The 27,073-nt window shown below is 37.6% G+C and overlaps 3 long non-coding RNA genes across 3 annotated transcripts; all 3 read right to left on the bottom strand.

Moving 5' to 3' along the window:
- Positions 1–7,901: 7,901 nt before the first annotated feature.
- On the bottom strand, positions 7,902–8,982 carry LOC130989139 (uncharacterized). The gene is made up of 2 exons (XR_009090499.1): positions 8,610–8,982; positions 7,902–8,092 (listed from the first exon to the last, which is right to left on the bottom strand). It is a non-coding gene; the product is annotated as an uncharacterized LOC130989139 (long non-coding RNA).
- A 10,118-nt stretch (positions 8,983–19,100) lies between these two features.
- On the bottom strand, positions 19,101–21,921 carry LOC130989129 (uncharacterized). The gene is made up of 2 exons (XR_009090489.1): positions 21,777–21,921; positions 19,101–19,872 (listed from the first exon to the last, which is right to left on the bottom strand). It is a non-coding gene; the product is annotated as an uncharacterized LOC130989129 (long non-coding RNA).
- Positions 21,922–23,747: 1,826 nt separating this feature from the next.
- On the bottom strand, positions 23,748–26,179 carry LOC130989132 (uncharacterized). The gene is made up of 3 exons (XR_009090493.1): positions 25,774–26,179; positions 24,399–24,462; positions 23,748–23,881 (listed from the first exon to the last, which is right to left on the bottom strand). It is a non-coding gene; the product is annotated as an uncharacterized LOC130989132 (long non-coding RNA).
- Positions 26,180–27,073: the final 894 nt, after the last annotated feature.

Genomic DNA, 27,073 nt, shown 5'->3' with positions numbered 1-27,073 from the left:
TGTAACATATCTCTAAGTTCAGGTTTAAAAGTCACAACTGAATTAAAGTTTGTGAGAGAAATTTATGGGGGGTTTAACAAATAAAATCACGAACTATTTTGAATTTGCAATTTTAACGTTGCTTTTGAAGTGTGGCAAATTAAATCACCATCTTTTTAATTTTTATAATTTTGTCTCCCTGATTTTTTTTTAGTTGTCGGACTATTGAGTTAGAGTTTACGTGAATTAGTTCGTCACATAATATTCATGTTATGATGTTGTTTTCTATAAGATTGTTGAATATTGGAAATTATGGTGCAAAACACATGATACAATCTTTTTATAACTTGGAGAAATTTTTAATTGAAATTGTACGAAACGACGTCGTTTAGGCCTCACAAAAACGACATTGTCTTTACTAATCCACGTTAGCTCCAATTCAACACTCCGGCCACCGAAAAAAATTGGGGGGGGGGGGGACAAAATTGCAAATATTGAAAAGGTAGTGATTTAATTTACCACACTTTAAAAGTCACGTTAAAATTGCAAACTCGAAATAGTTCGTGGTTTTATTTGCCAAAACCCCAAATTTATGATGCATACCTTATGTGAGTACTATTGGTGAGAACCACTCTCTCTTTGTGCATATTAGCCGTCATCTTGATGGATGAATGTAGCACCCGAGTTCGAATTTGATAAGGAATAATTCTTTTTTATTTTTTCGAGTATAATTAATTTCACGACGAATGTAGTTTTTGCGTTAACCAACACACACACACACACACACACACACACATATATATATATATATATATATATATATATATATATATATAGGAATGGGATCATATAGATCCCAATGCTTATAATAGATCCCTAGATCCAAATCTTGACCACACATTTATGACATGTGGCGCATCAAGATGGTGACACGTGGCAAGGATTCCAAGGCAAAATCTAGAGGGGTAAAATTGGAATGTAATTTTCGGATTTAATAATTAAAAAAAAAATATATTTTTTTAGATTTTCTCAAAATAGATATATTTTAGATGCATATAGTTTCACACAAAGATGCATAAAGTTTTCACATGAAATGCATAACTTTGAACAGAAAAATGCATTTACTTTTTCCAGTTTTGGTATTTTCACCACCCCACCCCATACCACCCCCCAATCCAGCCCACACCACCCCCCAACCCTCCCCATTACCACCCCCCAAAAATATGCATGTTTCACATGCATATAAAATCAAACAAAAATGCAAAAATTTTTCACATAAAAATGCATTAAATTATACAAAAAATGCATTTCATTTTAATAAATCTGGTAGTTTCGCCACCCCACCCCTGCCCCCCCCCACCCCACCCACCCCCCCACCCCACCCCCCCCCCCCCAAAAAAATTTTTTTTTTTTTTTTTTTCAAAAACTGATTTTCTAATTGCTGGCCCACCCCCACCCCCACCCCCCACCGACCCACCCCCCCACCCCCCACCCCCAAAAAAATTTTTTTTTTATTTTTTTAAAAACTGATTTTCAAAAAAAAAAAAAATTTTTTGGGGAGGGGGGTGGGTGGGGGGGGGTAGGTGGGGGGTGGGTGGGGGGGTCAGTGGTCAGAAAATCAGTTTTTGAGAAAAAAAAAAAAAAAAAAAATTTTGGTGGGGGGGGGTGGGTGGGTGGGTGGGTGGGGGGTGGGTGGGGGGGGTGGGGGTAGGGGTGGGTCAGTGGTCAGAAAATCAGTTTTTAAAAAAAAAAAAAATTTTTTTTTTTGGGGGGGGGGTGGGTGGGGGGGGTGGGGGGGTAGGGGGTGGGTGGGGGTGGGGTTCTGGGGTGGGGTGGGGTTCTGGGGTGTGGGGGGTGGGGTTGGGGTGGGGTGAAATCTTATGCATATTTATATGAAACTTTATGCATTTTTATATGAAAGTTCATGCATTTTCGTATGAAACTTTATGCATCTAAAATATACCTATTTTGAGAAAATCTAATATTTTTTTTTTTTTTTTTTTTGAATTTCGAAAATTACATTCCAATTTTACCCCTCTCCAGGTTTTGCCTTGAAATGCCTTGCCACGTGTCACCATCTTGATGCGCCACATGTCATAAATGTGTGGTCTAGATTTGGATCTACGGATCTATTATAAGCATAGGGATCCACCGGAACCCAACCCTATATATATATATATATATATATAGGGAGTGGTTCAATTGAGAAGCTATACATTGTTGAGAAGTTGAGAAGCAATCTAATAGATGAACGTGTCAATTAATTTTTATGAACGCGAGTTTGATATGGGGTTCGATCCTTGGCGATGGCATATTTTTTAACAAATTAAATAGATTCGTATGTTCGTCAGTTATATTTGGTATGTTCAAAGAATTTATTGATCTGGGGTCTAATTGTCATGTTCATCAAAATGTATTGACATGTTCATCTATTAGATTGCTTCTCAACTTCTCAACAATATATAGCTTCTCAATATAACCACTCCCTATATATATATATATAGGGTCGCATTCAATGGAGACCAATTCTTATATAGAGAATGAAGACCAAATCAAGGCCATTCATCTCAATCCAATCAATGATCCAGATTATTTCCTGATTTGATTTTTCATGTAATTAAATAATGGTTAATTACATTTATTTAATCCAAAAAGGGCAAAAACGTCCACTCAAATCCACGAATTATGGCATCTGGTTGAACAAATCCCGAAAATTACCCTCTTCCAATTCTGGGACTTGATCCGTCAATGAACATAATAGGTGAACATTAGTATGCTCATTTGTTTTCCTATGAACATATTGATGAACATTAGTATGTTCATTTATTTTTCTACGAACATTATCATGTTCATTTATTTTTCAACGAACACAGTACAAAAAAATCGATGAACACGGTGGCGGCGACGACGACGACCGTTTCTGCCGGCCGAAAAAGGAACCATGCACCAGATCTGGTGGGGGATGGACGGCCGCTGCTGCTGTCAGGGAGCAAGAGGGAGGTCGAGGGAGAGAGGAAGCAGGGGAGGCGGCGGCCTGCCGACTGCTGCTGCCTGTCACGGTGGCGGCGACGGCAACCGTTTTTGCCGGTCGAAAAAGGAACCATGTGCCAGATCTGGTGGGGGCTGGACGGCCGCTGCTGCTGTCAGGGAGCAAGAGGGAGGTCGAGGGAGAGAGGAAGCAGGGGAGGCGGCGGCCTGCCGACTGCTGCTGCCTGTCACGGTGGCGGCGACGGCGACCGTTTCTGCCGGCCGAAAAAGGAACCATGCGCCAGATCTGGTGGGGGCTGGACGGCCGCTGCTGCTGTCAGGGAGCAAGAGGGAGGTCGAGGGAGAGAGAGAGGTTGGAGGAGTGAGATTAGGGTTAAATAGAAAATGACATGCTTAACCTTTTGATTATAAAATAAATGAAAATTAATAAATTTAATCAATTAAATTACCACCATTAGATTAAGTTAGATCAAGGAACCAAATTTGGTCTTCATTCTCTATATAGGGGAGTGGTCTCCATTGAACTCTCCCCTATATATATATATATATATATATATATATATATATATATATATATATAGGAATGGGATCATGTAGTATCCAATGCTTATAATAGATCCGTAGATCCAAATCTAGACCACACATTTATGACATGTGGCGCATCAAGATGCATAAAGGCATTTCAAGGCAAAATATGGAGAGGGGTAAAATTGGAATGTAATTTTTGGATTTAATAATTAAAAAAAATATATATATTTTTTAGATTTTCTTAAAATAGATATATTTTATATGCATATAGTTTCACACAAAGATGCATAAAGTTTTCACATGAAATGCATGACTTTGAACAGAAAAATGCATTTAATTTTTACAGTTTTAGTATTTTCACCACCCCACCCCGCACCACCCCCCAACTCACCCTACACCACCCCCAACCCTCCCCATTACCACCCCCCAAAATAGTCATGTTTCACATGCATATAAAATCAAACAAAAGTGCATAAAGATTTTACATAAAAATGCATTAAATTATACAAAAAATGCATTTCATTTTAATAAATCTGGTATTTTCTCCACCCCACCCCTGCCCCACCCCCATCCCACCCACCCACCCATTTTTTTTTCCGCTAACCCCCCACCCACCCTCCAGCCCAAAAAAAAATTATATTTTTCAAAAAATGTAATGCATTTTTGTGTGAAAGTATATGCATTTTGTGTGAAAGTATATGCATTTCTGTGCGAAAGTATATGCATGTAAAACATGTAATTTTTTTATGCATGTAAAAATCAATTTTTCAAAAAAAATTTTTTTTTGGGGGGGGGGGTCAATGGTCAGAAAATCAGTTTTTGAGAAAATAAAAAAATAAATTTTTTTTTTGGTGGGAGTAGGGGTGGGTCAGTGGTCAGAAAATCAGTTTTTAAAAAAATAAAAAAAAATTTTGGGGGGGGGGGGTGGGGGGGAGGGGGGGGGGTGGGGTGGGGTTCAGGGGTGTGGGGGGTGGGGTTGGGGTGGGGTGAAATCTTATGCATTTTTATATGAAACTTTATGCATTTTTATATGAAAGTTCATGCATTCTCGTATGAAACTTTATGCATCTAAAATATACCTATTTTGAGAAAATCTATTTTTTTTTTAATTTCGAAAATTACATTCCAATTTTACCCCTCTCCAGATTTTGCCTTGAAATGCCTTGCCACGTGTCACCATCTTGATGCGCCACATGTCATAAATGTGTGGTCTAGATTTGGATCTACGGATCTATTATAAGCTTGGATACTACCGGAACCCAACCCTATATATATATATATATATATATATATATATATACATATAGGGAGAGGTTCAAGAAAGAACCACTAAATAAAAGAAGAACGGAGAACCATTTTCAGCCATTCGATCATCAAGACCTACGGTGGATGCATCATCTTGTTGGATGAATGCAGATCCTGGGTTCGAATCCCGAATGGAGCAATTTTTTATTTTTTTTAGTGCATTAATTTTAACACCAAATGCATTAATTTTTATAGTGGATGCATTAGATTTGATGGTTCTCACGTTCTCACAAATAATGTAGTTCTCTCTAGAACCACACCCTATATATATATAGGGTTAGTGTAATTACCCGACTTTTAATTAAGGTTTAAATGCTTCTAATGACTGATTTAAGGATTTATTATGATAATTAGGGTTCTGCATTCATTAATAAAATACAAACTTATATGAATTTGATGATTTATATACGTGATGATCTATTCTTATTTAAAATGAATGATGCACTCAACATATATTTTGAGTCCATTAATTTATTACTGAGGATTTAACACTGAAGTGCTAAAAATATATTTTTATTGATTGTTAAAGTGGATCCATAAGGTTATTTAATAACAAACCCAAATGATTATTATGCTTTAATGAGATTTGAGCTTCTATGTGTTAATAGGTTTATATGAGATTGAGCATATTTTAGTGGATGATTAATATGTTAATCTTTAGATATTTTATTATTCCTTAGATATTTTGCTTAATTAAGGTTAAGAATACATGGTTCCCATTCATCCACCAATCCCTTTCTGTCTTTAAAACCTTCCCCACTACCTCACCAATTCCTACCTCTCTGCAGCAAAGTTGTACCCCAACAAATTATAAGGTAATAGAGCAAGATAATTCATCTATTTCAATTCGTCTTCACATCAGTTCTAACTCATGTGATATACCAATTCTGCAGAGACAAACAAGTGAACAACATTCACCACCAAACCATGGTTTTCCCCTATTTCACTTTTACAAGGAACCACCATTCAAGCAATTACTTGATATTTCTTTATATGTTTACAAGATATGACATGTGAACTGAAATTACATATACATGAAGGATTGAGTTACATGAATAAATGCTTGAGTACAATTTATAATTCAAGATTTAAAGTATTCGATAATTTGTCACACCCTGATCACTATTTTATTAGCAACAAAAATACCGCAACTAACACGGTGTAATCGTAGTATAAACAGCAATCGGATATCGTATCCACAGGGACTGTAAGACGAAATCACTCTATCTATCTCCTACACAGACTCTCACAATATGCAAGTAAAACGATTATGAATGTGAATTAAGAACTAAGATTAACTAAATAAAACTAAAGAGCATGTAAATTATGATAATTAACTCAAATATAAAGAAAGCTCTGACCCTAGGGATGTATTTTCACTAATCAACTACATGCATTCAACCTATTGATTCAATTACCAATTTTAATCCAACCCTGATGAAAGATCACTATGTTAATCACAAGCGTCTCTAACGACCACCTATGAATGTAGATTAATTAATCCCTTTTCGCATTCAAGACTCCAAGGAATAAATTAACTCCCAATAGCACATAAAGAATAGCTTCCTATAGCTTCACCTATCGCATTCAAGACTCAAGGCTAACACTATATCATGCATTCCTGAATCGGCTGAACAATTATCGCATTCAAGACTCAAATTGAACAGCTAGACATGTAAATCATTGATCAGATAATTCACAAGAGATTAAGCACCAGGAATCATGAATCACAAGTTGGAGGGCAAATTGATATCAATAAATCAAAAACACATAATCAATCAGCTATATACAAACCCTAGGTTCAGATTAAAAGACTAGCCAGACATAATAAAATCAAACATGAATATAATTAAAAAGAAAGCAATTATAAAAACTAAATTGTATAAAACCGAATTAAAACGAGAGTAGCGGCTTGAATCTTCAATCTTGATCCAAGCCTTGAAAACTGGAAAGCTAAAAAATTCTAAAGCTATAAAACTGAAATATGAATGTTGGGAACTGAAAAACTAAAGCTGGGACCCCAAAATAGGTCAAAAGAAGACCTATTTATAGTGTCAGGGTAAAATACAGTGTTTGAGCTCGAAAATAACTTGGAAAAACGTAAAAACGCGGAAGGAAACGGAAACACGCCTAAAAACGGCGACCCGTTCGGCGATCGCCGTCTGGGTCGCCGAAAAATGGCCATTTTGCTCTAAGATTCGGCGATCGCCGAATTTTCCACCGGAGGCCAAAATTGAAACAGGGAATTCGGCGACCTGGCCGGCGGTCGCCGTCTGGGTCGCCGAATTTTGACTGCTGCGCGCGACGTTTTTGTTTCAACCATAACTTTCTCGTCCGAACTCCGATTTATGATCCGTTTGCGCTCACGAACTCGTATCGAGACGATCTACAACTTCTATTTCAGAACATTGTTCCAAATTCGAACTCAATAAATCTGAAAATTCCTTCAAAGTTCGAGTAAGAATCATGTTTCACAAGATAAAGTAAATTAAGCACAAAACAACTATCCAACACTCAATTCCCTATAAAAATGACATCATATGAACATTAAAAACCATGGAAATATGAGTGTTATCACACCCCAATTATTGAAACAATAACTATAACCGGGGTACGACTAATCATTAAAATGAACAAGGAAAAAACCTTGTGAAAATCCGAATAAAAGGGATAACAATCGGGAATCGCCCCTTTAGATGAAGAAAGACTGATATCCAATTGATACAAATCCATCAACAAACTTGACAAACTTCAGGATCACAAGTTTAGTTTCATGGTTCAGATAACCAACATTCCTTAATCAAAATACTTGAGAGTCAAAAGTCTAGGCTCAACAAAAGTGTCGCAGCCCAATTCCCGACGCTAGTAATAGCGGGGTACGAGTATCGATACGACTATTTTTAAAAGAATAAAAGATAAGAGGAATAGATCGAACATCAAGCGGAAGCTCGCATCGAAAGGTGTTAAGGAAATCATCATAAAGGAACCCAAGGGTAAAATCGTCAATGTCGTTATAACTTTTTATTTATCAGGAATTTCACGAACAAAAACAAAACGGGTATAGCTCATTTTTCGTAAGGAAGAATAATATACAGAGTATCGCAGCAAAAGGCGAATCGATTATATGTATGAAGACATATAACCGTGAGTACATTGCTTAAATTCAAAAGAAAATCAAAGTATATATATATCAATCATCAAGACTTTATCGTCAAAATGGAAATGCGATAAAGTAAATACATCCTCTAACAATTCCCCACCAGCACCAGTCCAATCTCGCTCCTCGCTTAGTCTGCACATTTAGAAATACATGCAGGGCGTGAGTACATAATACTCAGTGGGTAAACGCCGAAAAACAAGAAAAGTGCTCTTAGAGCTATAAGTTTGAAGCTTGCCACATCTCAGCAATACACAGAAATAAGTTAGCATAAATGAATATGTGCATGCAGTTTTCATAATCAACATCATAAATAAGTGTCTGCAGACAAAGTAATCGACATGTATGTACCGCATCTACAACTCATAATTATATTTAAGGTACTGAGAAGTAGGCCTCCCTCTCAAGTACCGTGACCGGCCGACCCGAAGACGGCTCACAGTCACCTCTGTGCACAAAATCCCGCTTGTGGCAGGACCGAATTCGTCTCATCTCATCAGTAGAGGGTAACATACAAGCTCAACATCAAAAAAATTGGCAAGTCAAACAGTTCTCAAACATCATTTATCTCAAAACATTTGTTAATCTCATAACATCATCAAATCATTCTAGAAAGCTCATATGATAAACATATACTCAAAATATTGCCCACCTGAAGACCTTACTCAAAATCTCCCGTCAAAGCGGAGTTACTTACTTCCTTGCTCTGCTCGTGTCTTCAGGGATTATCATCATCATCGAAGGTTCATGTCATAAAATGAATCTCGATTAGTAACTCATTACTAATTCCAATCTCATCTCAACTATAACTTTTCACTCAACGTCTATTTACCCATTAAAACTCAATCCCTAGGTATACTCGGCTTCTAAGGATTCACACGTCCTATTATCGACTTAACTCTCAACTTGGCTCAAACTCATAGCAATCAAGCACATAAACAAGTATAAACACTTAAGCATATGAAAAACACACATAGACAAGTCAAAAACAAACTTCACTCTGCACTGACTCAACTTTAAAACCTCACCAGACTCCGTACCGAACTCCCCTGGAGTCGTAACTTATACCAAAAGAAACCTCTTTGAGTCTAGTTGCATTTAAAAAAAAGGAGATATGACTGTTTTACTACAGTCTACCATATTCGGCAGTTTTTAGCAACCGAAAAGTTTGATTTTTGAAAAATAGTAAACGTTGTTAAAAAGGTCTGAAATTTGGTGGGTACTTAGATAAGACACTAGGGTCTCAACCATAAAAATTTGGGTTCCAGAATGATAAGGAAAGATACTGGAAAAGGTGACTCTATTGGCTACTCACCGAACAATTCGGCAGAACGTAGCAGTTTTGATTTTACATTTTATAAAAATAGTAAACAAAGTCCAAATGACTTGAAATTTTACCGGTGTGCTCAAGACTCTCAAATATACTTACCATAAAATGTTCATGGTGTTTGGGTATCAGAAACCCCTCGAAAACAGTAGGTCAGTGCGTCATGAAAAACGACTCCGAATCATACACACAAGCAAACATGCTCAACTCAACATTTCATCAAAGCAAACTCATCAAAGCTCATTTTAAGCATTTAAAGCACTTAAAAACATTCAAGTACAACACAAATACTCATAGTACTCAATCCCAACTCTTTTCTTTCATCATAAACTCAAATCTCATGGAAAACGTCTCAACGAACATATCAAACAAATTCTCTTTTCATTCTCATGCTCAAAGTTACTCAATTACTCAAACATGATCTTTCACATCATATAACTCATTATTCACATATTTATTCTCTTTTTATCATGTAAACTAGATTTTAATGAAAATCCATGTATCAACATAAAATTCTTAACAAAACATGGCAAAAGTTCACATAATGATCATAGAGCAATTAGACCTCATTTTATCAAGCATCAAACTCACATCATACAAGAACTCAAAACTCATACAAATTAAACTAAGTCAAAATTTTATTTAGCCTACAATAGACTTAATCAAAGATACCAAGACACTACTATCATGCTTAAAAACATATAACTTAAGCCAAAATCACTTAATAACACATAGACCAAAAGTCCTAATTTTTATTAAACTAAACTCTTTGAAAATTTTACAAACACCTATGAATCTTTAATCCATTCATAGATCTATCATTATTAACCAATTAATCTCACATATAAATCATCAATTCACAAATAAGGGCATGTATACACATATCCCTAATTTTATTAAACTAACTCACATCCAAATCATCAATTGACATCATATACCCAAATTACTCCATCAATCATCATCATATACATCTCATGGACTCATCTACATCATCACTTCATCATTTAACTCATTGACTCAAAAGTTCCCATTTTTGGGTAAACTAAATTCCATCGGATTTTCACATCTCAAGTCACATACTTCACAACACACATCAAACATCAACATACCTCATGTAAATCTCATTTCTCACCCCAAATCAAGAAAAGAAAAAGAAATTTTTTTGAAGGGGTGAAGACCCACTTTTTCGAAAATTTAAGAAATAGGGAGGGGGTGATTTTCTTGCTTCAATCTGTCAAGAATACACACACAACATCCTTCAAGCAAGATTTATGGAAAAACATGGTCACTTACCCAAGTTTCTTACCAAAGTTCACACTTTCTCACTCTAACTTTGGAGTTCTTCTTCAAGGATTCTCTTGATTATAAGTGGCTAGAATGTGTCTATGGAAGATTTTAGAGTGGATTGAGGTGTTTGGTAATATTTTTGGAAGCTCCGAAGGTTTTCATCAATGGAGGAAAATGGTGGAAATGAGAGGTGAGGGAGAGGGAGAGAAGGCCGAAAATGGTGAGTGAGGGAGAGAGAAAATATTTGGTGAGAGATGAATTGATCTTGCTAATCTTTGGAAGATTTTGAGATCTTATGAAATATTTGGCAATTAATGCCTTGATCTCTCTCTCACTCTAATCTTTACACTTCTCTCTCTAATCTCTACACTCTCAATCTCTACTCTCTCAATAAACACACTCTCAATCTCTACTCTCTCAATCTCTACACTTGGCAATTTGTGGAATTTAGTCATATGGTAGAGAAATTAAAATAAAGTGTGAGAAGGGTGATTAAATATTAATCACAATAATTATGGAAATATTACTCATAATAAAATACCATAGCATAATTATTCATGTGATCAAATAAAATAATTATAGCACTAATATTAGTGCACTCACTCAATTATAATATTCTTCTTCGTAGGAAAAATAATTTAAAAATATTATGTTAGGAAAAATTTCCATAAACCGGCATCATTCGATTTCTCGGTAAAAAATAAACCGCACTTGCTTTGGAAACTTAATCAAAATTCCAAGTGCTAAAGTCTCAAATAAAAATCATAATAACTTGGTCATATGACACACGTCACAGAAATCACATAATCAATCAGTCACGTAAACTCACATAACATCACATCAAAGCAGTCGACAAATACAAACAACTAGACGTCTCTCAGACCGACTTTAATTATCAAGGTTTCTCACTCTTTCTTCGTCGACTCTATTTCCAACTCATTATTCCTATTTTCTTAATAGGACAGTCAAACTCTAATAATCGGTATCCGGTAACTCTATTCCCGGTAGTTGGAAATAAGATAAAATCTCAGCTCAGTTCAATCAGCATCTCTATCTCAACTCATTTCTCAAATCTCATCACTCTAATTCCATCATCGGTTTATTCACTCGTATCTCTATTTAAAAGACAAACTGTCTTATCTGCTCATAAAAAAAAAGTCTCGTATTTCGACATCTCAGTACTCTCATTAGTGTTAAGACACTATTTATCAACATAGGGAAAAGTACGGGGTGTTACATCCTACCCCCCTTAAAAAAAAATTCGTCCCGAAATTTGAGTTATTCACCTTCGGGTAAAAGCTCTTGGTACTTCTCTTTCATCTTCTCTTCAAGTTCCCATGTTGATTCTTCTTGACCGTGATGTCTCCATTGGATTTTCACCAAATGAATCGACTTGTTCCTCAATTGTTGGATCTTCCGGTCCAGCATAGCATCAGGTCTCTCTTCATAGCTCAAATCTGGTTCCAGGGACACTCCTTCTTGATGGATGACGTGGTTTGGATCAAACACGTACTTTCTTAGTTGAGAAACATGGAAAACGTCATGGACGTTCGCGAAGCTCGGAGGCAACGCTAGTTTATAGGCTACAGGGCCTACTTTCTCTAATATATCATAAGGTCCTATATATCTCGGTTTGAGTTTTTCTTTAACTCTAAAATAACATGCTCCCCGAGATAGGGAAAACTCACATAAACATTGTCTCTAACGCCAAAAGAATCTATCAGTGATTACTCAACTGTTTGATTTTCTTCTCTCGCTTTTGCTAATCGATGCCACATTTCATGGCTATGTGGTCCCACTTCTATTGTGGAAGTCTCTAATAGGTGTAATTGTATAAGGTTGCCAAAGTGGCGCCTACATGTGTTAACACGTCAAACATTCTTCTACGAAAGATGCCATCTCTCGCTTCTTATTCTCTTATTCAAGCGTCTTTTCAGTCTTGGCACATTTTCATACTTTCCGCATGCGCGGTGTAAAGGGTATCATGAGCTTCGTTCGTGATTTCGTTCTTCGACTCTTCTTTATCAGGCACACACACTCTCTTTTTAAACAAAATGGCATTATCTGCCGCCTCTTGATAATTTTCAATTTTCTCGATTTGAATTTTTATTCGCAACATTTCCATCTTCTCATCCTCTCTTTGAGCTGTGACTATTTTCAATCGTAAGTAAGGTGTAACGTTCAGTGCAGAAATTACTATTTCTGTCGTTTGTGGTGGTATTACTACCTTCCAATTCATCTTCTCGAATTCCTTGATCAGGTTCTTTTCTCGAGTAAGGAGAAATCCTAACTCTCCCTGATTCTTTCTGCTCAACGCGTCAGCTACTATGTTAGCCTTTCCGGGATGATAATTTATTCCACAATCGTAATCCTTCACTAACTCTAACCATCTTCTTCTCCGCACGTTCTGATCTCTTTTTGCTCAAAGAAATAATTGAGACTTTTATGATCGGTGTATATCTCACACCGTACTCCATAGAAATGACGTCTCCAGATCTTCAAAGCATGCACTACGGCTGTTAATTCTAAATCATGCGTTGGATAACTCATCTCGTGTGGTCTCAGTTGTCGCGAAGCATACGCTATAACTCTTCACTCTTGCATCAGTGCACATCTTGGATCATTTTTTTCGATGCATCAGTATAAACTGCATACTCTTGATCCGCTTTCGGATCAGCTAAGCTGGGGCAATTGTAAGCCTCTTCTTCAGCTCTTGAAAATTTTGCTCACATTCGTCCGTCCAATGAACTTGACTTCTTTCTTTAGCAGGTGCGTCAATGGCTTAGCGATTTTCGAAGAGCCGTTAACAAAACGTCGATAATACCCTGCTAATCCCAGAAAACTGCTAATCTCGTGCGGTGTGGTTGGCGATCTCCACTCCTGTACCACTTGAACTTTCGTTGGGTCTACGTCAATTCCTCTTGCGGAAACAACATGGCTGAGAAAATTGACTTCTTCAAGCCAAAACTCACATTTACTAACTTCGCATAAAGCTTTTCAGCTCGCAATCTCTCCAACATGATCATCAAACGCTCTTTGTGTTCTCGTTTACTCTTCGAGTAAATCAGGATATCGTCTATGAAGACTAACACGAACGTGTCTAAGTATTCATAAAACGCGATTCATGAGATCCATGAATACTACCGGAGCATTCGTCAAACCGAAAGACATCTCTTCCAAACATCCTTGAGTTTATAGTAATGCCCTATTGCATACACGATGCCGTCTTCAGAAATATCTTCCGATCGTATCTTCAGCTGATGGTATCTCATTCTCATGTCAAACTTTTTAAAAAAAGTGCTCGCTCCTTGTAGTTGATCGAACAGATCAGCGATTCGGGGTAACGGATATTTATTCATTAACATCACTTTGTTCAACTCTCGATAATCGATACACAACCTCAAGCTTCCATCATTCTTTTAAACAAAAAGAACTGGTGCTCCCCACGGGAAAACACTGGTCGAAAGAAACCCATATCTAGAAGTTCTTGAAGTTGCAGCTTTAACTCTTGCAACTCTGTGGGGGCCATTCTGTACGGCGCTTTCGACGTCGGTACGGCGCTAGGCTCTAAATCGATCGTAAACTCAAGCTTTCGGCCTGGGGTAATCCCGGTAAAGTCTCGGGAAAAATGTCTTTATACTCTCGTACAACTGACACGTCATCAACGTTTGCCTTGGATTCGTCTCTCTCTGGTTCAGACACACAACGTACGCGATTGTATCTTTTCTCCACAAGAGCTTTCTTGCTTGTGGTGCCGAGATGATCGGTGTTTTCTTCTATGTTCTCTCAATACCAATGAAGGAAGTAGGTTCTTGGCCAGGTGGCTGAAAAGATATCCGTCTCTCCTTGCACTGTATCTTCGCATGGTTTTCTTCTAACCAGTCCATTCCCCAAATTTATATCCAAGTGCCACATATGCATCAGTCTCAAATTTCTAACCTCGAGCTTAATCGATCTTAACTCGAATTCTAAGTTAGGTCACACGGATGAAACCGTAGTAATTCTGCCTATGAGTGTGGCTACTCTTTAGAGGTTGTGGAGCAAGCTCTACGTTCAGTGTCGAACCAAAATACTATGGGCACATCTTTCAACTCGCCTATATCTGGCAAATTCTTCTATTCTTGTCCGGTGCTTTCTACTCAAGCGCGAACAGTCTCTAATGATGCGGTTGATTCGCCTGCGGGGCTGGTGGTTTCCTTCTTGATCGATGTGGTCGATAGGCTAGCTGTTGTCGCTGTGGTGGAGGTAGCGGTAGAGTTCCTTCCATTGCTTTGAGTTGCGGCCGAAACTGACTCGGTCGTTTTCCACTTCCACTTTGCTGACGATTTGGACACTGGTTCGAGTAGTGTCCGACCCTTCCGCAGGTGTAACTGCTATTCTGTCTCATCTTGCATTCTCTTAGATATAATTTATTGCTCTTCGACAAGGCGATATCCCTCGCGGTCCTTGAAGGTTTACTGCTTCTGGGGCAGTTGGGCCAACATAAAGCCGTTTGTCTCAGTTCTGATATTGTGGTGGCGCATTCTGACTCTGCCACGGCTTTTTGGGATCTTGATTTCAGTCGTCCCATTTTCTCTCTTTCCTTCTTGCCCTCGTCCAGAAAAGGATGGATTGCACGTTTGAGTGCTCTAACTCGTTTGGGGGTGCTGAAGCTCAAATAGTGTTCTCTGGCTGCATTGCCAGTTCTATATCAAATGCTCTATTTTATGCTTCAGTACACATAACCGCACTCTGACTCGTTAAATCGTCTCGTACCTCTTGTCTCAAACCTGATCGAAACAATTCTGACATCTTCTCGTTCATCTCTTCTCGATATGTGGCATACCGAACCAAGTCGCGAAATTGACGTTCGTATTCAGCTACGGTTTTATTGCCTTATCTCATATCATCAACTCTAATTCTTTCTTTATTCGGTTTCTCTTGTTGGCAAAAGTCTAAGGGAATATATATCAACCTTAGAACTAATTCTCACAACTCACAAATCATAAGACTCTTACTCAACATCATACTATTTTCTCAATTCTCATAACTCAACGTCAAAGACATATTTCATGTCTATCATCGCAACATCAGCTCAAAACTCTACTCAAGCATAGAGACTCTCTGGTCATCGTCATATAGACATATAAGAAAATTTTCTCTTTCGAGAACTCTTACTAATTGCGGGGCATAACGAAAATAAAACATCCCCTAATATTACGACGATGCTACTTCTATACTAGTCGTCATCTCAGTCTGCTATCGTGGAAAACATTATCTGCTCTAATCTGTCATCTCGATCTCCTTGAATCTGCTATTGCCTTTCCTGGCTTAGCATCACTTCTTCTCATCCTCGAATTGGTTAGCTTTTTGCATACTTGGCTAATATAAGAAAATCCATGATCGAAAAGTTGTGCTCGTCCCGTAATAAAATAGTTTACGACTGCTCCCATAAATCGTGTTTCTTCCAAACACTCTTCTTATTATACCATCCTAGTTACCTAGACATTCCTAACTCTTATCGGATGTGGTAGGGTAATAGGATGTGATGAATAAAAAAATGCTTGATCTTGAACAAGACGAGCTTAAGTAATGGAATGATTCCATAATAGCCAGTGCTATTTCAAGGATAATGAAGAAGTTACAATCAAGGTAAGATCAAAAGCTAGAACAGAATCTAGAATAAAAACTGAGATATGATATGATAGAAGTAAATCAATACTGGAAGTAGAAACAATCCACTAAGTGGAAAATGAATAAATTGTCCACTGTTAAAGCAAGGGGTAAAGATTTCCAACACAAACGGCTCAGGCTCAAACACAGTGGATCTGGAAAAATTTTCTCAATAGCAAATAGTTCATCTCCTGTTGGAGTTCAAATGGATGCAGAAACATTTAAATACGACCAAGCGGGATAGGGACTCAATAAGTCTACTCTCATGACTACTCTAGCGATGATACGCGCGGTCCCGGTGAAAGTACCTCTATTTCAAAGTACAATTGGTCAATAGCATCTATGCATCCCATGAAGTCTCCATAATACGTTCGTCCTATTAGGGTCATGTCTCTAAATCGCGATGAAATCTCTAACTCTCGTCGTATTATCTCAACTGTTGGTCTCTCTGCTCCTCTTTTTCATCTTCTTCTCGATTTATGTTCTTTCTGTTCCCTCTTCTTCTCGGAGGTATACTATAAAGGGAAAAGAATTATATAACTATCGACTTCTAAACTAACCGTTCGTCGTTACAAAATACAAATCCTCGTTTTCTCACTTCACTTCTATATCTCATGTGCGATCTCAAAATTCTAAAAATTCTCGTCTACTCTATTTCTCGTCTATCATCGTTCGTAATTCTCATCAATCTCTATTTCTCATTTATCATCAAGCCTCAACATCATCATCATTCTCAAAGCTCTGATAAAGATAGTGAAACTCATTAATCATCAACATCTCTGTATATATATATATATATATATATATATATATATATATATATATAAGGAAAATTGCCTCTCTCTCGAGGTCTTTTACAAAAGTAAGGTCTTATGTACAAAAGCCCTAACTCCAAAATGATGCTCTAACTATACAGGCATCATAAGTACTAAGCATCTACAGATCTATGTTATGCTTCTCTACCTATATATATATATATATATATATATATATATATATATATATATATATATATATATATATATATATCAACTATGCATCTAAACATATGTACGCGTCTACTAGATACACGTGATCGCTAGTCGTCGTCTCCTGAAATCCTGCTCGTCGCATCGTCAACCTCCATATCCTCACTCGGCTCCGTCTCCTCGCTCGGCTCCGACTCCTGACTCTCGTACTCGTCGATCCGTCGGTAGATGCTATCGTCGCTCGGCTCATCCTCGACGTCGGTGTCCATCATTGGACCATAAACCGGCACCTCGGGAACAGGTACCCATGTCTCGATTCCGTCGGCAGTAATTTGACACTGTAATGGCAGGGTCCGTCCGTGGCCGATCGTCATCTCTGGAGTCTCCTCATCGAGGTCCTCCTCATCACTATCGGAGCGTGCCGGCCGAGATCCTCCCTCCTGGGCGTCTCGGGATGGTGAAAATAGAATCGAGTGCATATACGTCTGGAAAGCCAAAGTGCCTGGCTCAGGCAACGGGGCAACCCTCGGATATGGATCGAAGGGAATATGCTGTGTCTCAGACTCAGTAGAAATAATCGGATGCGTCATCTCAACGGGTGGCAATGGCAAAGGTGCCGGTGCCGGTGTCAAATCCCAAGGCGGTAGATCAGCGCTGGGAGAAGGAATAAGTGACGCAAACGCAAACGGGTCATGCTCTATCACAGGAGAGTACGGCTCGAAGACCATCGGCTCTGAATCATTAGACTCAAGAGAAACTGGAATCGGATCAGCTGGGGGTAGAGGTGCCATCGGAAACGGCTCTTCGGGAAGTGGAGGCACAACAACTAGCTCCCCTCCCTGGGCTGGTCCCTCATACTCTCTATAAAGCGATGCAGATGGCTCACCATCCGCGAAATAGTGGTAACTCAACATCACTATAAATCCTCGAAAATCTGTGCCCATATAACGACCAGACTCGGTCCTAAAAATATACCGCGACACCAGTGAAGCTGCCCAATCCTGCCACTCGGGTGGCAGCTGCGGGACCAAGTGTGTAATGGCCTCAGCCTCGTCAATCCCGTGGATACTAGCCTCCAACCAACGATGGTGGTAAAGCGCTAGAAACTTTCCTAATGTATCGCTCTCTCTCAGTCCAGTAGATCTGAACCAACGGCGCATCGCCTCACTATATCGTCTTTGTATCGCTGCCTCTTCTCGACTCTGCATCCTGTAATATAAAATATCATGTCCATTAGAGAATGGATACGAAACTTACTTGGTACATCTCAATCAACAACATACTCGTCCTCGTTTGGTACGGTGGGGCATCGGCTATACTAGCCTCAACATCTCTCCTCATATTCCACATCAACTGCCTCATATCAGAATCCATCATCTCAAACAATTCCGTCATCAGAACAATTCATAACTCATTAGTGAAACAAACTCAACTTTCAATCAAGAAAGCGACAAGAAACAACATCAACCTCTTACCTCGTTTAAGCCAGAGGAGATGGGGTGCTGGGGTTTCGTTTCAAACTGACTCTCTCAAACTAGCCTAAGAATTCAATTTAGACTAGTACTCAATTTAAAAAGATATCAGTAATCAAAGGTTCAACTCAGTCAAGCAATAGACTCAGAGCAGATGACCTGCTCTGATACCACCCTGTCGCAGCCCGATTCCCGACGCTAGTAATAGCGGGGTACGAGTATCGATACGACTATTTTTAAAAGAATAAAAGATAAGAGGAATAGATCGAACATCAAGCGGAAGCTCGCATCGAACGGTGTTAAGGAAATCATCATAAAGGAACCCAAGGGTAAAATCGTCAATGTCGTTATAACTTTTTATTTATCAGGAATTTCACGAACAAAAACAAAACGGGTATAGATCATTTTTCGTAAAGAAGAATAATATGCAGAGTATCGCAGCAAAAGGCGAATCGATTATATGTATGAAGACATATAACCGTGAGTACATTGCTTAAATTCAAAAGAAAATCAAAGTATATATATATCAATCATCAAGACTTTATCGTCAAAATGGAAATGCGATAAAGTAAATACATCCTCTAACAATTCCCCACCAGCACCAGTCCAATCTCGCTCCTCGCTTAGTCTGCACATTTAGAAATACATGCAGGGCGTGAGTACATAATACTCAGTGGGCAAACGCCGAAAAACAAGGAAAGTGCTCTTAGAGCTATAAGTTTGAAGCTTGCCACATCTCAGCAATACACAGAAATAAGTTAGCATAAATGAATCTGTGCATGCAGTTTTCATAATCAACATCATAAATAAGTGTCTGCAGACAAAGTAATCGACATGTATGTACCGCATCTACAACTCATCATTATATTTAAGGTACTGAGAAGTAGGTCTCCCTCTCAAGTACCGTGACCGGCCGACCCGAAGACGGCTCACAGTCACCTCTGTGCACAAAATCCCGCTTGTGGCAGGACCGAATTCGTCTCATCTCATCAGTAGAGGGTAACATACAAGCTCAACATCAAAAAAATTGGCAAGTCAAACAGTTCTCAAACATCATTTATCTCAAAACATTTGTTAATCTCATAACATCATCAAATCATTCTAGAAAGCTCATATGATAAACATATACTCAAAATATTGCCCACCTGAAGACCTTACTCAAAATCTCCCGTCAAAGCGGAGTTACTTACTTCCTTGCTCTGCTCGTGTCTTCAGGGATTATCATCATCATCGAAGGTTCATGTCATAAAATGAATCTCGATTAGTAACTCATTACTAATTCCAATCTCATCTCAACTATAACTTTTCACTCAACGTCTATTTACCCATTAAAACTCAATCCCTAGGTATACTCGGCTTCTAAGGATTCACACGTCCTATTATCGACTTAACTCTCAACTTGGCTCAAACTCATAGCAATCAAGCACATAAACAAGTATAAACACTTAAGCATATGAAAAACACACATAGACAAGTCAAAAACAAACTTCACTCTGCACTGACTCAACTTTAAAACCTCACCAGACTCCGTACCGAACTCCCCTGGAGTCGTAAATTATACCAAAAGAAACCTCTTTGAGTCTAGTTTCATTTAAAAAAAAGGAGATATGACTGTTTTACTACAGTCTACCATATTCGGCAGTTTTTAGCAACCGAAAAGTTTGATTTTTGAAAAATAGTAAACGTTGTTAAAAAGGTCTGAAATTTGGTGGGTACTTAGATAAGACACTCAGGTCTCAACCATAAAAATTTGGGTTCCAGAATGATAAGGAAAGATACTGGAAAAGGTGACTCTATTGGCTACTCACCGAACAATTCGGCAGAACGTAGCAGTTTTGATTTTACATTTTATAAAAATAGTAAACAAAGTCCAAATGACTTGAAATTTTACCGGTGTGCTCAAGACTCTCAAATATACTTACCATAAAATGTTCATGGTGTTTGGGTATCAGAAACCCCTCGAAAACAGTAGGTCAGTGCGTCATGAAAAACGACTCCGAATCATACACACAAGCAAACATGCTCAACTCAACATTTCATCAAAGCAAACTCATCAAAGCTCATTTTAAGCATTTAAAGCACTTAAAAACATTCAAGTACAACACAAATACTCATAGTACTCAATCCCAACTCTTTTCTTTCATCATAAACTCAAATCTCATGGAAAACGTCTCAACGAACATATCAAACAAATTCTCTTTTCATTCTCATGCTCAAAGTTACTCAATTACTCAAACATGATCTTTCACATCATATAACTCATTATTCACATATTTATTCTCTTTTTATCATGTAAACTAGATTTTAATGAAAATCCATGTATCAACATAAAATTCTTAACAAAACATGGCAAAAGTTCACATAATGATCATAGAGCAATTAGACCTCATTTTATCAAGCATCAAACTCACATCATACAAGAACTCAAAACTCATACAAATTAAACTAAGTCAAAATTTTATTTAGCCTACAATAGACTTAATCAAAGATACCAAGACACTACTATCATGCTTAAAAACATATAACTTAAGCCAAAATCACTTAATAACACATAGACCAAAAGTCCTAATTTTTATTAAACTAAACTCTTTGAAAATTTTACAAACACCTATGAATCTTTAATCCATTCATAGATCTATCATTATTAACCAATTAATCTCACATATAAATCATCAATTCACAAATAAGGGCATGTATACACATATCCCTAATTTTATTAAACTAACTCACATCCAAATCATCAATTGACATCATATACCCAAATTACTCCATCAATCATCATCATATACATCTCATGGACTCATCTACATCATCACTTCATCATTTAACTCATTGACTCAAAAGTTCCCATTTTTGGGTAAACTAAATTCCATCGGATTTTCACATCTCAAGTCACATACTTCACAACACACATCAAACATCAACATACCTCATGTAAATCTCATTTCTCACCCCAAATCAAGAAAAGAAAAAGAAATTTTTTTGAAGGGGTGAAGACCCACTTTTTCGAAAATTTAAGAAATAGGGAGGGGGTGATTTTCTTGCTTCAATCTGTCAAGAATACACACACAACATCCTTCAAGCAAGATTTATGGAAAAACATGGTCACTTACCCAAGTTTCTTACCAAAGTTCACACTTTCTCACTCTAACTTTGGAGTTCTTCTTCAAGGATTCTCTTGATTATAAGTGGCTAGAATGTGTCTATGGAAGATTTTAGAGTGGATTGAGGTGTTTGGTAATATTTTTGGAAGCTCCGAAGGTTTTCATCAATGGAGGAAAATGGTGGAAATGAGAGGTGAGGGAGAGGGAGAGAAGGCCGAAAATGGTGAGTGAGGGAGAGAGAAAATATTTGGTGAGAGATGAATTGATCTTGCTAATCTTTGGAAGATTTTGAGATCTTATGAAATATTTGGCAATTAATGCCTTGATCTCTCTCTCACTCTAATCTTTACACTTCTCTCTCTAATCTCTACACTCTCAATCTCTACTCTCTCAATAAACACACTCTCAATCTCTACTCTCTCAATCTCTACACTTGGAAATTTGTGGAATTTAAGTCATATGGTAGAGAAATTAAAATAAAGTGTGAGAAGGGTGATTAAATATTAATCACAATAATTATGGAAATATTACTCATAATAAAATACCATAGCATAATTATTCATGTGATCAAATAAAATAATTATAGCACTAATATTAGTGCACTCACTCAATTATAATATTCTTCTTCGTAGGAAAAATAATTTAAAAATATTATGCTAGGAAAAATTTCCATAAACCGGCATCATTCGATTTCTCGGTAAAAAATAAACCGCACTTGCTTTGGAAACTTAATCAAAATTCCAAGTGCTAAAGTCTCAAATAAAAATCATAATAACTTGGTCATATGACACACGTCACAGAAATCACATAATCAATCAGTCACGTAAACTCACATAACATCACATCAAAGCAGTCGACAAATACAAACAACTAGACGTCTCTCAGACCGACTTTAATTATCAAGGTTTCTCACTCTTTCTTCGTCGACTCTATTTCCAACTCATTATTCCTATTTTCTTAATAGGACAGTCAAACTCTAATAATCGGTATCCGGTAACTCTATTCCCGGTAGTTGGAAATAAGATAAAATCTCAGCTCAGTTCAATCAACATCTCTATCTCAACTCATTTCTCAAATCTCATCACTCTAATTCCATCATCGGTTTATTCACTCGTATCTCTATTTAAAAGGCAAACTGTCTTATCTGCTCATAAAAAAAAAGTCTCGTATTTTGACATCTCAGTACTCTCATTAGTGTTAAGACACTATTTATCAACATAGGGAAAAGTACGGGGTGTTACAAAAAGTTATCGTTTAGAGTCATAACATAAAGGTGTTAAGTCAAGAAAACGAAAGACAGATAAAGGCTAGTACTACAGCGGAAGTCAAAACACGGAGTTGAACCCTAGCCTCAGCTCTCCCCGTCAACACCAGCCATAAACCTGAAAAACGTTTGAAAATATTTGGGCTAAGTACTAATGTACTTAGTGGGCTGCAACTTTTAAAACATTTCACAATTCGTAAGAGCAGTTTATCCAATCATTCATGACATAACTTAGAAGGTTTTAAAGTAAAGGAAGTTCTACGCATGTTAAAGTATTTCATTTTATTAGCGCGCTGTTGTCACACTCTGTTCTCTTACTCGCTGTGATCCCGGACCTTTTAGCCACTGACGGATCCCTCATTTCCATGATACTTGCCCTGAGGACGTAACTCAGACAAGTTGAATTGATGTCGCAGCCCGGTTCCGACACTAGTAATAGCGGGGACCGAGTATCGATACGACTAATAAAAGAAAGGGGAAAGATAGAAAGAATACATAGATCAACAGCGGAAGCTCACGAAGAAACATGCTAAGGAAAGATTATCATAATTCATCAAAAGGGTATATCCGTCAACATCGTCATAACTCGATAAATATCGGGAATCTCAACATGAAAAGCAAAACAAGTGTAACTCAATTTTCATGTAGAGTCATAATATTCAGAGTGTGACAACTAAAGGTGAACCGACTATATGTATGAAGACACATAATCGTGAGTAAAGTGCTTGATTTAATACAACATAACTTCATATCGAAACTCTATCGACAAAACAGACATACGATAGAGAAAGAAAACGTCAACCCGAAACATTCCCCACCAGCACCGCACCATACTCCCCCTCCGCTTATCCTGCACGTTTAGAAATACATGCAGGGCGTGAGTACATAAATACTCAGTAGACATATCGCCGAAAAACAAAGCTGCTCATAGAGCTATAAATTGAACTTGCCACATTTCAACAATACACAGGTATTATATTATTAAAGAACCTGTGCAAGCAGTTTTAACCATAAACATCATAATTAAGTGTCTGCAGACAAGTACTCGACATGTATGTACCACATCTACAACTCTTCATTATCATCAAGGTACTGAGAAGTAGGCCTCCTTCTCAAGCACCGTGACCGGCCGACTCGAAGACGGCTCACAGTCACCTTCGTGTACACTAGCCCTGGCAGGATAGTTATCAACTAACTGCCTAGGACCCGATCGTCTCATCTCAACTCATCAGTAGAGGGTAAACATACAAGCTCAACATCATCATAAAAATATTGGCAAGTCAATAATTCTCAAACATCTCATAATTTATCATCATTTAAAACAGTTTAGAAAAGCTCTTAAATTGTATACTCAAAATAATGCCCACCTGAAGACCTTACTCAAAATCTCTCGTCAAAGTGGAGTTACTTACTTCCTTGTTCTGCTCGTGTCTTCAGGGATCATCATCATCATCAAAAGTTCATGTCATAAAATGAATCTCGATTAGAAACTCATTGACTAATTCTCAAGCCTTAACTCATGCTCTATCTCAAATTCTATCTCCTTACTCAACTCTATATAAACTCTCCACTCATCTCACACCCTTAAGTTCAAGGATAAGTTTCAAGAAAATCATGGTTCTAAGTCTCGATTTATCTCTCATATAAGGTTCGTCTAATCTCATTCAAACACATAGGCAAAACAATCACATAAGGCACATAAGAAATCACAATCAAACATCAACAAAACATGCTCTGTTTTTACACTGACTCAACTTCAAAATTTAAACTGTTCTGACTACGAAATCTTCTGGACTCGAGACTCATACCAAAAGAAATATCTTCGAGTCTAGTTTCATTTAAAAAAAAGTAGAGTCGAAAACTCCAAGTGGTTTGAGAGATATGACGTTTTTACCACGATCTACCATTTCTGGCAGTTTTGTGCAACCGAAAGTTACAATTTTTTAAAAATAGTAAATTTTGTCAAACTGGGCTCAAATTTGGTGGATATCTAGATAACACAATACGATTGATACCATAAAAATTTAGAAAGCTAGATCACATAGGAAGCTACTGAAATAAATTCTCGGTAATAATGTGCAGTTTAGGTTTTGCATTTTAAAGAAATACAAAACGAAGTTGAAATGGCTTGAAATTTTACCAGGGTACCCAAAAGTCATGTAGGGACTTTCTATAAAAGTTTCAAAGCTATTAGACATCGACAAACCGTCGATCACAGTAGGTCAGTAGGCCTACGAAATTCTCCAATTGTATTTAAAACTCATATATCTTAATAATATCTCTAACTTGAATATAACATCATAACTCTCAACAACAAACTCATCCCAAAACTCATTTCATCACTTCTAATCATCAATCTACACCATCACTTAACATCATAGCATGCTCAAGAACTCATATAACCACTCAAATCTTTAAATCAACATCATATAACAAAATCACATATAGAAACACATATATGTCATCTTCTTCCTCAAACTAACATTTTTCATTTTTCACTTCTCAACCTCAAGCTTCAATCTCATCCATCATTAATCATCTAGATCATCTCATAAACTCAAATCCATCATCATATAACTCAAGCCAATTCAAGAAAATAAACAACAAAATTCGTAGGGTTTCAAGCTCCTAATTTTCGAAAATTTCATAAAAATAAGTTTGGTGATTTTCTAGCTCAATCATGATCATATACTCATTCACATATCATTAATATGGTCAAATAAATAATCTAAGATCACTTACTCAAGGATTTAAAAGGTGATCAAGACTTTGCTCCAACTTTGATCTTAGCTCTAGCTTCTTGAATTTGATGAGATATGATAGTGTTTGATTGGATTGGATGGTGGATTATCTCATAGTAGTGTTTGATGAAGCTTCTCTAAGCTTTCTTCAATGGACATCAATGGAGGAAAAGAGAGTATAGAGAGAGAGAGGGGAGGCCGAGAATGGGGAGGAGAAGGGAGGGTGTGCGTGAGTTTTTTGTAGAGTTAGGATAATGACTTGCTCAAGAATTTAATCCCACTTGAATCAAAGTGTTATCCCAACATTTTCACTTTATAATAAATGCTAATTAATGCATGTCCCCCTTAACTCCAACCTCTTAATCCACTTGCTATTAAAGATAATGAGCATGTGGTAAAAGCAAAATATCTCAAGTGTAGTAGTAGTGGAATTACTGTAATTATGTATCTCTCTCTTGATAAAATAAAACTACACTTTATTTACTCATGTGATAAAATCAAATAAATAATAGTAACACCAAAAATAGTGTACTCGAAAAATATCACATCTCATGTCTCAGTAAAATATTTCTCATAAAATACTGATATGCAAAATAATAATAGCTGTATGCTATTTTCCGATTTTAAAAAAAATCTTGTTCTCCAAAATCTCGAAAATAATCCGTGTTAACATAACACGAAACAAATCATACTCACATCACCATACAAACACACGTAACAAAATAGTCACGTAGACAATCACTTAAACCATCTCAGATAAAACACGGATACAATTCACATCAAAGCAATCAGCAATCATCTCTCAATTAGATCATCTCTCAAATCGACTCTCCCTTCTATAGGGTTTCTCACTCACTTATCTCAACTCTATTCTTAATCAGATGTTCCTATTAACAATAGGACAACTAAACTCACATATACTCGATCTCAGCTCTGCCTCTAGAGCGGAGCAGAGCAGAGAAGAAAAGAATTCTCTGACAAGGCAGAGGAATGCTCGACTTCTCTGTCAGAGGAAAGAATTCTCCGCTGTCAGAGCAGAGGAATGAACTCTCCGCTGCCAGAGCAGAGGAATCAACTCTCCGCTGCCCGAGCAGAGAAATCAACTCTCCGCTGCCAGAGCAGAGAAATCAGTGGCCAGAGGAACCGAAAGCCAGAGGAATACTCGCCAGAGGAATGCTCGCCAGCGGAATGCTCGCCAGAGGAATGCTCGCCAGCGGGATGCTCGCCAGAGGAATGCTCGCTAGCGGGATGCTCGCCAGCGGAATGCTCGCCAGAGGAATGCTCGCCAGCGGAATGCTCGC

This window comes from Salvia miltiorrhiza, chromosome 6 (genome assembly GCF_028751815.1).
Source record: "Salvia miltiorrhiza cultivar Shanhuang (shh) chromosome 6, IMPLAD_Smil_shh, whole genome shotgun sequence".
NCBI classification, from domain to species: domain Eukaryota; kingdom Viridiplantae; phylum Streptophyta; class Magnoliopsida; order Lamiales; family Lamiaceae; genus Salvia; species Salvia miltiorrhiza.
The sequence above is the reverse complement of the archived record's forward strand: the minus strand, read 5'-3'. Positions and strand labels throughout refer to the sequence as shown.